This window comes from Trichosurus vulpecula, chromosome 1, assembly GCF_011100635.1.
Source record: "Trichosurus vulpecula isolate mTriVul1 chromosome 1, mTriVul1.pri, whole genome shotgun sequence".
Lineage (NCBI taxonomy): Eukaryota > Metazoa > Chordata > Mammalia > Diprotodontia > Phalangeridae > Trichosurus > Trichosurus vulpecula.
Window position 1 is genome coordinate 219,066,515 of NC_050573.1, and position 16,214 is coordinate 219,082,728.

Consider the following 16,214-nt stretch of genomic DNA (forward strand, 5'->3'; position numbering starts at 1 on the left):
CTCTAAATCATTAAATATAAAGCATAGCAAAAATATATTTGTAGCAACATATAATGTGAAATAAACTTAATTATGGGGTACAGGAGAAGTGTGCTAAATTTGGAATCAGAGGACCTTGATTTGAATTCCAGCTTTGCCACTTATTCCCTGTGTTATGTTGGGCAAATCATACCACTTATCTATGTCTGTTTGCTTATCTGGCAAATGAGTTGACTGGACTACATTACCTCAACGGTCCTTTCCAGCTGTAAATCTATGATGTATAAAACTATCATATTTGCCCCCCAAATTTCAGTATCTACCCTTTATCTCAGTGGTAGATCATACCCTTAGGCTAGTTCCTCCACTCCCAGACCAATTTTTATGGGTCTTGATAGCATCGTTGAAGTCCCAAAATGCTCCTGTACAAATTTTGGAATAGGAAGTCCTTAGGTACAGTCATTTGCTAAATAGAATTGATTAAATCTGGCATGAAGGGTTAGTAAGAATAAATGAATTGTTTTTCCAGATTCTTAGGCTCTTTCTTTGACTATTTGACTATTCCTACAAGGAGGAAGTAAATAAACATTTATTAAGTGCCCACAATTTGGCAGGTACTCTGATCCAAAAAGAGAGTGAAGTCAGCAAGTGTGAGAGTGGGGCCTTGATAGTAATAGTACTGGGAGCTGAAGGTTGACCTTTCTTATTTTTTCTAAATAAAAATAGAAAAATAGAAAAAAAAATAGAATTTCTCAGTCAAATTAAGTCAGTTCCCCCTCCCAGCACTGCTCCATCCCCAGGTCCAAAGACCTCAGTCTCCAAGGACTTTTGGAGTCCTCAGGAAGTCCTCAGGACTGTTCTCTGCTTGATTACTGCCCCTTGCTGTTCCCAGTCTCCTTGTAGCTTCAAGAAAGTGTCCAGTGCTACATTTTGGGCCACATGATGGTAAAAGGGATTTCTCATCTGTTCCTGCTTCTGTTCCCCCAACTCAGCAACAATCTCCTTACAGGTCCCCAAAGTTGCTTCATTCCAGATGGTATCCAGCACTTCATGGCCATGACAGCTGCAAGCCAGAGCCACATAGTATCCCTTGAGAGGAGAGTTTGTGATGCTGGTTTCTAGTCACAGTAGAGCTAGTCAGCACAGTATCCAGGATATGGAAACCATCAGGGTTTTGGTCCAGGGCCAGAAGCTGTGGTCCTTCCATAGAAGACTTCGAAGCAAAGGGACCAGGGTTGAGAAGTGCAGCAGGTGCTGAAGCAACAGTGACCCAGGAACAGTCAAGTCCCCCAGGGGCCGGCTGCAGCCACCTCTAGCTTGTGTTCAGAAGGTACATTCTCATTCTCTAGTCCATAATACACCTCATAGGCTGTCAGGGAGCCAAAGAGGGGTACATATGCCACCTGCCGGCATGGGGGCTCTGCACAGTGAAATGCCTCCTGCAGCAACTGCAGAATTTGGGCCTGGTAAGTCCCAACTCTATATCAGGCACCCACCTAAGCAATGATTAAACCTGGCTTGTGTCAGCACAGCTTCCAGGGCAGGACTCAACTCCTCAAACACTTGGGAAAGCAAAAGGGGGGTGGTAATAGCATCAAGTAAATAAATGCTGCAAGGGGAAGTTGGCAATTTGAAGGGCCAATGAAGCTGCCCCCGGAAGTGATCCTTGAAGAGGCTCTGTAGCTGTGGAGCTTCTGACCCCAGCCATATCTGTTCTAGTAGTCTGGAACTTCTCTGGTTCTGTAGGAATAGCAGCAAGTGGCTGCCATGAGCTTCAGAGCTTCTAGTACTCAGATATTTGATCACAGAATCACAAAGGTGGCAACAAGCATTGGGAAGTTTCTGATGCAGTACCTGCAGAGGTCCTTGGATGCAGAAACTGGAGAACTTGTCAGTCATGAATACAGAAATATCCTTCAGAAAACCAGAACTCAGTTCTCATAAGCAGCTCAAGAAGGTATCAGGAACCTCAAAACTGACTGGCTTCCATTTCCCAATTGGGTCCTGCTTGCCATCAAGTGACTGGGGACTTCAGGTTCTGGCTATCTCAGAATCCAAGATTGTCCACCGTAACACCTGTAGTAGAGTCTTGACCATGAAGCTGTCATGAATATCTCCACTGTAGAGGACTAAGTACCTCTGATGCCAGCTTTAGCACCAGCTCCTCCAGAGTCTCAGGGTCTCCATCCTTTACATCTCTTTCCTCCTTCTTAGCAAGAGCCTCTGGAAATTGGGGCAGCTGAAGCATGACACTTTGTAACAAGTGGGCCCTCTTCCGTGTCAAGCCAGCAAGTGGAAATGAGGTAAGAGAGCATTCAGCAACCTGGGCAGTGGGCTGGGGGTGGGGTTAGCTGGAGGACAATAGCTCCTGTAGCATCCCACTGCCTGCCCTGTGTGTGGCCAAGGCCACCACTTGAGTATTTAATTCCTTTAGCACATTATGTATCAAAAGCTTGAGCTCCTCCCTGGTCTCCTGCTTCTCCTTCCATGCCTCCAGGGCCCGGTGAAAGTAGGTCAGCAACTCTGGCCGAACAAGGGTGAGGGTTAGGATCCTGCTGAGGGTGGGGGTCAGGTCCCTGTGGGGACTGCCTGCCAGGCTGCCCCCACCAGGGCAGTGGCGCCTGGGCTTCTGAAGGTTGACCTTTCTAAGTCACATTGATGGGTGGATTGTCCTCTAAAAACTAATCAATCCGTAGTGTTACTCAGAAGAGGGAGGAGTGGGAGCCTCGCGGGGGGCGGAGCCAAGATGGCGGCTGGTAAGCAGGGACTAGAGTGAGCTCCGTTACCGAGTCCCTCCAAAAACCTATAAAAAATGGCTCTGAACCAATTCTAGGACGGCAGAACCCACAGAACAGCAGAGGGAAGCAGGGCCCCAGCCCAGGACAGCCTGGATGGTCTCTGGGTGAGGTCTATTCCACACGGAGCTGGGAGCTGGGAGCTGGGAGCTGGGAATGGAGTGGAGTAGAGCCCAGCCTGAGCAGTGTGGACCATCCAGACCAGAAGCCGGGCGGAGGGGGCCCTAGAGCCCTGAATCAGTGAGCTGCGGCAGTTACCAGACCCCTCGACCCACAAACACCAAAGACTGTGGAGAAGGTTAGTGGGAAAAGCTGCAGGAGTGGAAAGAGTTCGCGGTTCGGCTTCCAGCCCCGGGGGCAGCGGAGGTGGGGCAGCTACAGCTGTTGTTACTTCCAGCTCCAGGCCCACCTGGTGGGAAGAATTAAGTGGTGGATCAGAGCAGAGGTGCACGGCCTGCCGAAGATCTAAGCCCAGTTGGGGTTGGGGGTTCTTGGGGAAGGAGCAGTGCGGGTCTGACAGAGCTGGCACCTCCCCCCCAAACGTGGAACATAGAACTCGTTAGTCTACAAGCAGTCATACCCCACTGAAAAACTCAAGGGTCAAGTTAGTTGGTTGGGAATATGGCCAGGCAGTGAAAACACACCCAGATTCAGTCTCAGACTTTGGATTCTTTCTTTGGTGACAAAGAAGACCAAAACATACAGCCTAAAGAAGACAACAAAGTCATAGAGCCTACAACAAAAGCCTCCAAGAGAAACATGAACTGGCCCCAGGACATAGAAGAACTCAAAAAGGATTTGGAAAAGCAAGTTAGAGAAGTGGAGGAAAAATTGGGAAGAGAAATGAGAAGGATGCGAGAAAACCATGAAAAACAAGTCAATGACTTGCTAAAGGAGACCCAAAAAAATACTGAAAAATACACTGAAGAAAACAACACCTTAAAAAACAGACTAACTCAAATGGCAAAAGAGCTCCAAAAAGCCAATGAGGAGAAGAATGCCTTGAAAGGCAGAATTAGCCAAATGGAAAAGGAGGTCCAAAAGACCACTGAAGAAAATACTACCTTAAAAATGAGATTGGAGCAAGTGGAAGCTAGTGACTTTATGAGGAATCAGGATATTATAAAACAGAACCAAAGGAATGAAGAAATGGAAGACAATGTGAAATATCTCATTGGAAAAACCACTGACCTGGAAAATAGATCCAGGAGAGATAATTTAAAAATTATTGGACTACCTGAAAGCCATGATCAAAAAAAGAGCCTAGATACCATCTTTCAAGAAATTATCAAGGAGAACTGCCCTGATATTCTAGAGCCACAGGGCAAAATAGAAATTGAAAGAATCCATCGATCGCCTCCTCAAATAGATCCCAAAAAGAAATCTCCTAGGAATATTGTTGCCAAATTCCAGAGCTCCCAGATCAAGGAGAAAATACTGCAAGCAGCCAGAAAGAAACAATTTGAGTATTGTGGAAACCCAATCAGAATAATCCAAGACCTGGCAGCTTCTACATTAAGAGATCGAAGGGCTTGGAATGCGATATTCCAGAGGTCAATGGAGCTAGGATTGAAACCTAGAATCACCTACCCAGCAAAACCGAGTATCATGTTCCAAGGCAAGATATGGATTTTCAATAAAATAGAGGACTTTCAAGCTTTCTCAGTGAAAAGACCAGAACTGAATAGAAAATTTGACTTTCAAACACAAGAATCAAGAGAAGCATGAAAAGGTAATCAAGAAATGGAAATTGCAAGGGACTTACTAAAGTTGAACTGTTTTGTTTACATTCCTACATGGAAAGATGATGTGTATGATTCATGAGACCTCAGTATTAGGGTGGTTGAAGGGAATATGCATATATATATGTATATGTTTATGTATATATATATATATATATATATATATAGGAGAATGTGTATGTATGTATATATCTATGTGTATATGTATGTATGTGTATGTATGTATATATATATGTCTGTTTATATATGTATATATATATATATGTAAAAGAGAGAGAGCAGACACAGGGTGAGTTGAAGATGAAGGGAAGATATCTAAAAGAAATAAAATGAAATTAAGGGATGAGAAAGCAACATACTGAGAGAGGGAGATAGGGAGAGATAGAATGGGGTGGATTATCTCACGTAAAGGTAGCAAGAGGAAGCAGTTCTGTGGGAGGAGGGGAGAGGGCAGGTGAGGGGGGAATGAGTGAACCTTGCTCTCATCAGATTTGGCCTGAGGGGGAATACCATACATACTCAGTTGGGTATCTTACCCCACAGGAAAGAAGAGGGAGGAAGATAAAAAAAGGGGGGGGATGATGGAGGGGAGGGCAGATGGGGGTGGAGGTAAGCAAAACAAACACTTTGGAAAGGGGACAGGGTCAAGGGAGAAAATTCAATAAAGCTGGATGGGTTGAAAAGGAGCAAAATGTAGTTAGCCTTTCACAACATGAGTATTGTGGAAGGGTTATACATAATGATACATGTGTGGCCTAGGTTGAATTGCTCGACTTCTTAGGGAGGGTGGGTAGGAAGGGAAGAGGGGAGAGAATTTGGAACTCAAAGTTTTAAAATCAGATGTTCAAAAAAAAAGTTTTTGCATGTAACTAAAAAATAAGATACACAGGCAATGGGGCGTAGAAATTTATCTTGCCCTACAAGAAAGGAAGGGAAAAGGGGATGAGAGGGGAGGGGGGTGATAGAGGGGAGGGCTGACTGGGGAACAGGGCAACCAGAATATAAGCCATCTTGGAGTGGGGGGGACGGTAGAAATGGGGAGAAAATTTGTAATTCAAACTGTTGTGAAAATCAATGCTGAAAACCAAATATGTTAAATAAATAAATTTAAATTAAAAAAAATATAAAATACCGAAACCAAAAAAAAAAAAGAAGAAGAGGGAGGAGTGGATTCTATTTAAATTCAGTTGCTTGTAATTTGTCACCACAAGTGCTTGGCTTTCTGAGTCACTGTTCTAGACCAAAGAATATGCTTATTTTATTATTTTGGCTGATATTGAGGAAGTTCAGGATCTCTGAGGTATTTGTCAGTCATTTAATGTACTTTATTAAGGGCCTGCTATTTGCCAACAATGGGGACAGTGGATAGAGTTCAGGGCCTTGAATCGGTAAAACCTGAGTTCAAATTTGTCCTCAGACACTTACTAGCTGTGTGACACTGGGCAAGTAATTTAATCTTATTTGCTTCTGTTGCCTTATCTGTAAAATGAGCTGAAGAAGGAAATGGCAAACCACTCCAGTATCTTTACCAATAAAATCTCCCAAAAGGGTCACAAAGAGTCAGGCATGACTGAAAACAACTGCAAAGGGTAGTGGTGGTGAAGGTACCCAGAGCAGCAGCATGATGATGATAAAATTGTATACAAGGATTGAAGCTGATTTGAAATGACTAGGCTGAGAGCCATCTTTAAATGGAGGACAGAACACCATCAGTAATGCTTACAAACCCCCAAACATATCTTAGATGGGACCTACAATATTTGGAATTCCATAAAGTTCAGTCCTGAGAGTCAGAAGCAATCAGAGCTCAGAAGAAAGTATGATTCTTTCAAGGGTAGGAGTCAATTTGGAGTCTTGCCACTCCCTTACCTATAGGTGTGAACTGATGACTCAGTGGGCAATTTACTACATGGGTGTCTAGCATAACTGCACTAGACCTTGTCCACTATGATTCCCATTGGGAGGGCTAAAAGTTTACTAAAGGATCTGCAAGTTTGGCTGTGGCCAAAGGTAGGACTCAATGTGTATATACTTTGCTAGGTCAGTTACAAGATTCACCCACACATTTAAATCCCAGAAATGCAGTCAATCCTTTTCTTTCCATTACTTCTACCTCCAATGCACACATACACAAAGTGGTGTGTCAAAGCAGGCATAAATTGAATGGTCAGCCTGGGTTTGTGCTTGGATTTCTACAAAGCGCCAAGATTCAAGATACTGATATAAGTGGAAGCTGGTTGGTAGAACAAGCACCAGAGCCAGAAGGGCAAGATTTGATCATAAAGCTGATGGATAAGAAACAAGAGAGAATTGGTCATCTGCGTACATGCCCAAAGCCCCATTCAGAGAGGAGGGTAAATCAGAACAAGGACAATCAAACTGTACCCATGGCTATAACAGCAATTTATAATAGTAATAATAATATCTGACATCATTCTTTAAAACTTGCAAATCGATATCTGTAAATTATCTCATTTAAGCTTCACAACAATCCTGTGATATTGTGATTCTACAGATTTTATTGTTCCAATTTAAAAGACCAAGAAATTGAGGCTCAGGGATGTTGACTATAATGATTAAATATTGGAGGTAGAATTTGACGTCAGATCAAAAAGACATTTGGTAGTCAGGGGAAACTTGTTCCATTGCAATAAAGACCAAACATTATATAGGTAGGAGAGAGTCAAATGACCAGCTCTGTGGTATTTCCAGCATTTGAACTTCTTAATCATATATGAATTGTCCCCCAATTTCAGTCATTGCATCTGGAGATACTATAGACACCCTAGCACTACGTCAAGTAAATTTTCCCTTTATTCTTGAGTTCCTTACAATTTGGGACCCAATGCCTTGCTCCCAGGTGTCAATTGTCCTTGCACCTACCCAGGGGTGGTGGCTAAATCACCAGCATATGTTGGTTGTCGGTCATTCATTAAAGAGGAATTGATAGGAAAAGCAGATAACTTGCAGCAGAAATCATTGAGCGCTTGGCACATTATAAATCAAATGGTCCCAAGGTTTGTGAATCTGCAAGACTAGCTGCCTGAGAACCTTCAGTATAAAAAGCCCTATCATTTTTATTGTATATAAAACAGGAACTGAGGTTCATGAACTAGATATAGATATAGGGGAGGGCATGACACGCATAAAAAAGCTAGAATTTTGATCTGAGAAGATTGTAAGGATCATCTAAGACCTAAAAGTCTTCAAACTACCTGCCTAGAAACTTGCAAGGTCCATCTGCTTTTTTCTTTTTTTTTGGAACTGAATTCATTATTTGTACATTTGCATTGTTATAAATACATTACATAAAGTTTCTACAGTGCTTTAGAACAATACATGGGGGCAGTAGCAATCACAGTAGCCAGGATTCTACTTCTCTCCTCACTGCTGGAGGAAAGCCCCTTGCCAGCAAAAAAAAGAGTTTGCTTCATTCTGTTCAGAAGAGTCCTACTGGATCTCTGGTTCCTTTCAGTCTATTTAGGGCAGCCTGAATCCAGCCTCCAAGACTTCTAATCACTAGGGGCTGGGAAGAGACCTTGCATTCATATCATTTCTAGGGGACAGGAAATGACTCCCTCCCCTGTCTCAATTTCCTTCTGATCCTCTGCTCATCTTAAACAGGAGAAACAATTTAAGGATTTAACCATGCCCATCTTAAAACTTCAGGGGCTCTCCCCATCTTTCTGGGGGAGTTGGGGTGGGTGGAGGGGGAACTTGACATATGATGTGTATCTACAAACATATACACACCATAAGCAAAGTTCGCTTTCCTCCAAAAGGCCTTTTTACCTGTGGAGAGTTTGGAGGTTGGTTCTAGTTTGCACAGAATTGGGCAGTCTCTGTGGGAATCGCCTTTGCAGGGTAGGTCACTTGTTTTCAAATGAGTGTCACCCAGCCTGAGAATCAGGACAAGATTGCTGATTGGGATTGTCGGTGCTAGAGAGCTGTGTCCTTGGGGCCATGCAGATGGACTTGGGGCCATGCAGATGGACTTACAGACTCTTCCTAACAGAAAACAAGAATCCTATGGCAAAACACAAAGGCCAAGGAGAAGAGAGGTGATCTTCACCACTGCTTTCTAGCCCCTAAGGAAGAAACTGGACACGCCAACGGCACTCCCTTCTTTGGTTACTGGTCAAACCATCAAGATAATTTCTTTGCAAGGCTAATTCCGCTGTTCGCTGTTCGTGACAGGGAGGGTGCTGAAATCCACATAGCTGTGGTAGAATGGTGTGCCATCCTCAAAAAAAGAATTCAGCCGCTACACGGGATATGCTCTATTCCACTGTACCATCAAAGAGCCTTTGCATGGAAAGGAATCCTAGGCCTGGGCAAGCACAGCAGTTGGGGAAATGGTCACATGAAGACAGTCTGTTGGAAGCAGTAGGATGGGTGGGGGGAGGCAGTGAAGGACTGCTTTCTCAAAAAGGGAAGAACTGTCTAATAGAGGTAAAGAGATGAAAGGAAAGAATATTACCAACACTTACTTCCTGCCATCCCACTCTGAAAAGCATGCCACACAATGAAAACAATGAAGGATTAAAATAAAATTCATATTTTGTTTCTTCCGTACCTTCCGTCCAAGGAAGGGACGATAGGAGCAGGACAGTGGGGTGGACCAGGCACTAGCAGCCAGTAAAAGGAAGAACTTAAGTCCTTACTCTAAGAGCCAAGGCCAAGCATGAACTGTAGGCAAGGTGAAGTATATGGCAGGGTAAGTAGCATTCTCAAGGACTGGACTCCTCTGAGAAAAGAACTAGGAAAGAATTTAAAAGTCTAAGGACACATTAGAGGACTGAGATGGAAGCTTGCTATGGGAAAGAAAGTCTAATTTAGTTGCTAGGGCCAAGCACTAAAGAAAGTGGGTTTGGGATAGAAGTATGACAGACCAATCAAAGCAAGGTCCACTAAGTTTAAGAAGTCAAAAAGATGAGTCAGCTACAGCTCCCAGTGTACATATACATCAGACCATGTGGAGAGCTGAATGCTGGGAATGTGCCTCCCTATTAAAACAAGTCCGACCACTATTGCCTCTGCTTGAGTCACAGTCGCACAGCAGGCCTGGGCTAGAGGGGCTGGGTCCACAGCATTCCTGAGAGCCAGTAGGATCCACATGGGCTTAGGCAAATCTGCCTAAGGACCTACAGCTAAAATAGACTTTGTAAAAATAAAACCACAAATGTGCCAGTACATTTTGAAGCAGACTATATGCCACTGGTGAGGTAGAAAGGGAACAAAAGGGACTTTCTAGTGGGGCCTGGCGGACAGGAAAAGACAGAGGAAAAACTAAAAGGAAAGGTATGACTTTTCAGCTCAAGGTCTCAGAAGTCTTACCCACTTTGATGTACTGTGACACAATCTCTCACCTCCGTGTACACAGGGAACCTAGGCTCCTGAGTTCACCCAAGTTTATTTCTGAACTGATATCTTATTGTGTACGTTTTTGAGGGATAATGTTATGCTGTGAGGGTTTAATGTTTTTTTGGGGGGTGGGGGTTCTGATGCAGAACTGATGCAATTAATAGGGAACTACAACAGAGTAGGATATCTGGGATAGTGCATTTCAAAACCTGCAGCTGGGTGAAGTTAAAGGAGATGCTCCCTCCCTAGTGACCCTGACATTCCCCTGCAGAATTCTGACCTTATCCAGAACATAAAAGGCAACACCAAGGCCTAAGACTGCCCCAGTATGTCTGGTGGTGGTTCTCCCCAAATTTTGCAAAGCTCTTTGGCTCTACCAGAGGGGAAGGGCTCTCAAGTAGATGATTCCACCTGTTTCGTTGGCTTATCTCAAAGCTGCTCCCCAGGCTCCCTCCCAGTCCCCAAGCCTGAGACAACATCTCATTGGCTGGCAGGGCTACCACCAGGAGAAGAAGGGCTTCTGGCTCTGAAAGCTCTGTGTATAAGACTCACTGGCCCTCCCTCGGTAGGACTGGGCTGTCTCTACATTCACAGGTAGATCTGGACTAGATGAAGGGGGCTCTTATTGTCTTTCAGGGACTAGTTTAGATTCAAGATCTGTCCCCTCATGACAGCAATTTGCTTGTGAAACTGGCCCCTGTCAAAACCAGGATCTTTCTTGAAGAGCACATACAGATCCTCTTCCAGGTCCTTGATGAAGTTAGGATCAGATATCTTTGGAAGGATCAATTCTTTGATTTCCTGGGAAAATGGAATTTTGGCTTGGGGCAGCCAAGTCCAATAAAAAAGATACGCTGTCCTGGAGTCAGGATGCTTCAAAGGGAAAGCCAGCCCATTGCCTATGGCAGCCAGTTTGATAAGGGGCTCCTTCACCATTACCCAGTCTGTTTCTCGGTAGCTGGAATTATCCATCAGACAATCATATTTGATCAGCCAATTGTCATTGCCTCTATCAGTGTTTCGGCTGATGTAATCTAGTACCACCAACTGCTCAAATTGCAATAGCAGCTGCCCATTAGTGTTCTCAGGCAGTGAACCTGCTTCAAATCGCGGCAGCCAATAGTCAGCATCCTTGTGGCCTTCAACAAAGTGCTGGAATGAACCAACCTTGGGTGGCAAGTTTAAACCGTTATCCAACTTTTGGCACTTTCTCTAGGGTGAGTCGCTTCTCCCTGGACTTCACTCGATCAATGGCACTGTAGTTGAAAGTCTCACTAGCCAGGTATACTACCTTAGTACGGGGTACAATATTGAGTTCCGGTTGTTGGTCCACCAAACTGGCCCTGGCCCCTGAGAGACAGCCCTGATTGAGGACAAGATACTCACGGCAAAAGCAACAAGGACAGCACAGCTTCTGCAGCCATTTGGTCCACTAGGGGTTAAGGTGCCCACATGGCTCTTCATTCTTGGGTTTGATGACACTGATGATTTTCCCCTGGGGGTCCTTGACAAAGTAGCTGCCGCTCTAGCCCTGGTAGATGCGTCCGGGAACTCGTTCCACTCCCTCTGGGCCTGCGCCGCCGTGTGTGCCTGGGCCGCCAGGGCCTGCGCTTCGACCGCCGCGCCCCGCACCCCGGGCCCCGCCCCAGCAGAGGCTGCTGCTCCGGGTCCTGGCCAGGGGAGCCCGGCGGCTACAGCCCCAGGCCGGACGGCGGCACCATCCGCACCACGGCCCCTGGCACCTGCAGGAAGTGAGGGCCCTGATCCGGGCCAGACGGGAACGTGTAGTCCGGGTGGTGAGCCCGCTCCGGGGACACCAGGGGGCTCGTTTCGTCCATCCTTGAAGCGGCCGGCTCCCAGAAGCGCTAGGCTCAGCGAAGCCCTGGCACCGGACCGAACCGCGTCACTCCCCGGCCAGCTCGCCGTCTGCTTTTTAAAATGGAGACTTTATCCTCCAAAACGTTCCACTGGATGGGTGGAAGACCATCCCTCCTTCCAATCCCAACCAAGAGTTTGTGGCCCAGGACAATTATCTCTGGATGTATATATGGATTCATAGGACTATAGAATCTTTATTGAAAGCAACTACAGGAGCCATCCAATTTAACCCATTCCCAAAGAAGAATCCTCTTGCCTGTATACCAAACAAGAATTCATATAGCCATTGCTTTAAGACTAATAGTGAAGGGATACCAGAGGTGTACTGGAGCCATTCAGATCAGCTCTCAAAAGATGATTATGAAATTTTCATTTTGAATATTATTACTCTTCGGGAACTGGAATACTATATAAAGGTAAGATTTGTTTTTTTTTAATCGTCTAGGCAACAAAGTGATGGAAAAAAAAGGTTAATGCAGATTAAACTTAAAAGCATGCTGGTAATATATATATTTTATCCAGAGAGCCAGGTGTTAAACATTTGCTGTCACATGGATGGTGAAATTCATTATTTTCCAGAGGAAGCACATTTTACTTTTGCATAGCTCTCTATGGAGTTTTGTTATCCTTTTTTTTTTTTTTTTTCCATTTCCAGTCCTCTTCAATTCTATTCTCAAGGGCCTAGGAGAGGAAGTATAATCCCTCTCTCATATGCCAACCCTTCAAACATATGAAGCTAGTTTTCATGTAATTTAATGATTCTCCTAGATTTTCTTTTTTTCTCCAAACTAAATATTCAATTCCTTGAAGTTATCCTCCTCATAAACCTCTGTTATTGGTCACCTTATCTAGGCACATTTCATCTTGTCAATGTCCTTCCTAAAACGTGGCAAGCAGTGCATAAAATAACTTATAATTGGCTGGAATAGGATGGAATACAGCCAGAACAATTTCCTCCTTCATTCAAAGCATTATGCCTTAGTGTGGCTTAAATTTGCATTAGTTTTATTGGCTATGGTGTAGCACAGATAAATCACATAGAGCTTGAAGTCCACTAAAACAAAGGGATATTTATTTGTTTTCTTTTGGTTCATTTTCATATGTCTTGTGTGGATCATTTTCTAGACATATTTTGACAAAGTCATTGTTGTTAAGTTTATTTTTGAAGTCATGTAAAGGACTTATTCATATGAAATTTCTTCATTGATTTTAGTCATAGAACTAGAAAAAGGATTTAGAAACCATCTAGGACAATGCTTTCATTTTATAGGTGAAGAAAGAGGCCCAGGAAAATTAAGTGATTTGCTCAAAGGCATACAGGTAGTTAGTAGTATGGTCAGAATTCAAACCCAAATATAGCACCCTTTCCACTGGACTACATCACATTCTTCACCTGTTCAAATTTTGTCTTGATCCTGACTCTGTCATCTAATGTGGTGGCTATTCATACCAGCTATTCTGGTTATAAATTTGATAAACATGTGATCTTTGTCTTCATCCAAGTGATTGTAAATATGTGTTAAGCCACAAATGGTCAAGCATAGACTCCTGATTAATTGACTACAAAACCACATTTTGAGTTGACTTAGATGTAGTAATGGTTTCTACTTTGTTCAAGTCTTTCAAGAAATTCTGATTTCATTTAACTATATTGTAATCTGTCTAACATATCTTCCTTTTGTCAACAAATATCTCACTCAGCATAGTCAATTACTAGCTTGGAGAGTTATAGGCTTTCCTTGGTGGGACAAACTATAGTCAAAATGAATAAATATAAACAATGGGCAAAACACTGTTGCATCTCTAAGGAATCTTTGAGCATAAGTGACCAGTACTGGCTTCCAGAACATTCTTACCAGCAGATCTTCATGCAAATTTGTAAAATGGTCATAGGTTTCTATCACATAGATAATGACTATGGTCAGACCTGCAGCTTGGGCTATCAGACTTGACTCCCTGCATGCTGTCTGGTCGTTCTTGCTCGGGATTTACTTTGAACATGAAATATACTGTTGAATATATACTCAATATACCTAATTATTAATTGGTGACAAACATTGATGGGTAGTTGCTCAAGATATCTTCAACAAATTGGACAAAAGAACTTCTTTGGGTACCTCCTGAATTGGAAGCATATATGTCTGAGGACCTGGAAGCAAAAACACAGCATGATAGAAGCTAGATGAAACAGGGGATAAAGCAATGGGCTTTAAGTCAGGAAGACAGGAGTTCAAATCTGATCTCAGATTCTTCCTTCCTAGCTGTATGACCCTGCATAAGGTCACTTCACTTCTTTCTACCACAGTTTCTTCAACTGTAAAATGGGAATAACAATAATACCTTCCTTCCAAGGTTGTTGCAATATAATATTTATGAAGTGCTTTTCATAGGAGCTGGTGCACAGCAGGCACTTTATAAATGCTTATTTCCTTCCTTCTTTCTCAAGTCCTAACTTTAAAATCTGGAGATTCAATATTAATAAAGAGGTGGCTTATTTTCCCAGAGCTTAACTGAGATGACTTCATCTGGTAGGGTCTTGCCAGTCCTTGCTTTCCTTCACTTTGGCATAATAGCAGGAAATTAAAATTATAAAGTCACTAAATCTTTGGGAATCACCTTTTCAGTCATTCAACCATCGACTCATTCTGAAAGACCTGAAATATCAGCTTGTTAAAGTCATTGGAACCATCTCAGCTCTAAATCATGAGAAACAGCAAGAATCTTGGGTATGACTCTGCCCTAGCTTTTCAGTTTATAAGTGGTCTCTGTCCAAATTAGACCTTAACATCTTGGCTCTCCAAGATGATTGCTCAGGCCCAAGACCTTAGTTTTTTGTTTTTTTTTTTTCTCACAACCAGAAAATATAAATGGTTCTTCAAATGAGATAAGGATGGTAACGGCAGTGGACATTTATCAAGCTCTTTAAGATTAGCAATGCACTTTACATCTATTATCTCTTTAGATGCTTTCAACAACAATGTGAGATAAATATTGTACCAATTCTTCTTGACCCCAATTGGGGTTTTCTTGGCAAAAATACTGGAGTGGTTTGCCATTTCTTTCTCTAGCTCATTTTATAAATGAGGGAACTGAGGCAAACAGTGTTAAGTTTCTTGTTTGGGTCACAGAGCTAGTAAGAGTCTAAGGCCAGATTTGAACCTACTGTGCCAGCTAGCTTCCCTGAGATAGGTATTATGGGTATTATTATCCTTATGTTAGAATTGAGGACACTGAGTTTCAGAAAGGTGAAATGAATTCTCCAGGGTCACACAGGTAATAAATGCTAGAACTAGCATTTTAACTGAGGTTTTTTGACTCTAAGTCCAGTACTCTTCTCACTGCGCCAATGTCTTTCATTCAAATAAATGATATTTATCAAAATGCCTATGTTTGTAAATGTATGAGTTTTTACTCTATTGACTTAAATTATATTTAATTAAGCACAGATCTTTCGATTCTCAAAACTTATTTAAAATTCTGTGTAAAACCCAAGGCTGTTAAAATGAATTTGTTTAATGCATTTCTAACATATTTATATAGATCGGTGATTTCTAGGATTAATTCTGTTTCATGCGAACAATTTACAGTTTAATTTTGCCTATGCTTTTTTACAAAGGAGAGGCCTTAAGACTATAGAGAATGATTTTTAGGAGTTACAAATAATAAATACAGCATTAAAGAAAAAAAGTTTCCTTAGGGAATCTGAAAATTAAGGAATATATCCCCCCCCAAAAAAAAACCTAATTGCTATGTAATAGGAATCCAGTGATATTATGAATGATAACTGTCCCTTTCATCTTATTACCTTGGGTCATTTGGAATATTATAAAATAAGAAGTTATGGTAAAATTTAAAGAGATCTGACAATTTGAATATTTCCATTTGGACATGTCAATCATACCGTTTAATGTTGTGGAATTCTTGCCTATGTAGACCATTATTAAAAAAAAATATGAGTCTGGTGAGAATCATGTTTCAAAAGCAACTTAGAGTAAGGTTGATGAAGCAAAATATTCATTCTCTTACACTATACAATTTAAAGGGGCTCAAGGGCCCAGCTTCTCTTCATTGTACTGTCTCCCTCAGTTTAGATTGAAATTTGAATGCCACTCAAGTGATTCCCTGGAATTAAATAAGGTATCAGTCAGTAAGCATTTATTAAATGCCTATTGTATTCCAGCACTTATAATAATTCTAGATGTACAAAAAGAGTTAAAAGATAGTCCCTGCCCCCAAGGAGCTTACCATCTAATGGGGATGATGACTCTTGAAAGTTAATGTTGGAATTCCCATATGTTTTCTGGAAAATACAGAGAAAGACGTGGGAAGAGAAACTGGGATTGTTTTTCTTGCTAATATCTTATTTTTAATCACTTGCAAGGGTAGATAAGGAAATATAAGGCATTTATCTAGAATTTCAATTTATTGAGATTATTTGTATATATGAAACAAGGTT

The 16,214-nt window shown here is 42.4% G+C and overlaps 2 pseudogenes; both read right to left on the bottom strand.

The window, feature by feature from the left end:
* Positions 1–816: 816 nt before the first annotated feature.
* LOC118836083 lies at positions 817–9,634 on the bottom strand (annotated as a pseudogene).
* A 742-nt stretch (positions 9,635–10,376) lies between these two features.
* Positions 10,377–11,718, bottom strand: LOC118834387 (annotated as a pseudogene).
* Between the last annotated feature and the right edge of the window lie 4,496 nt (positions 11,719–16,214).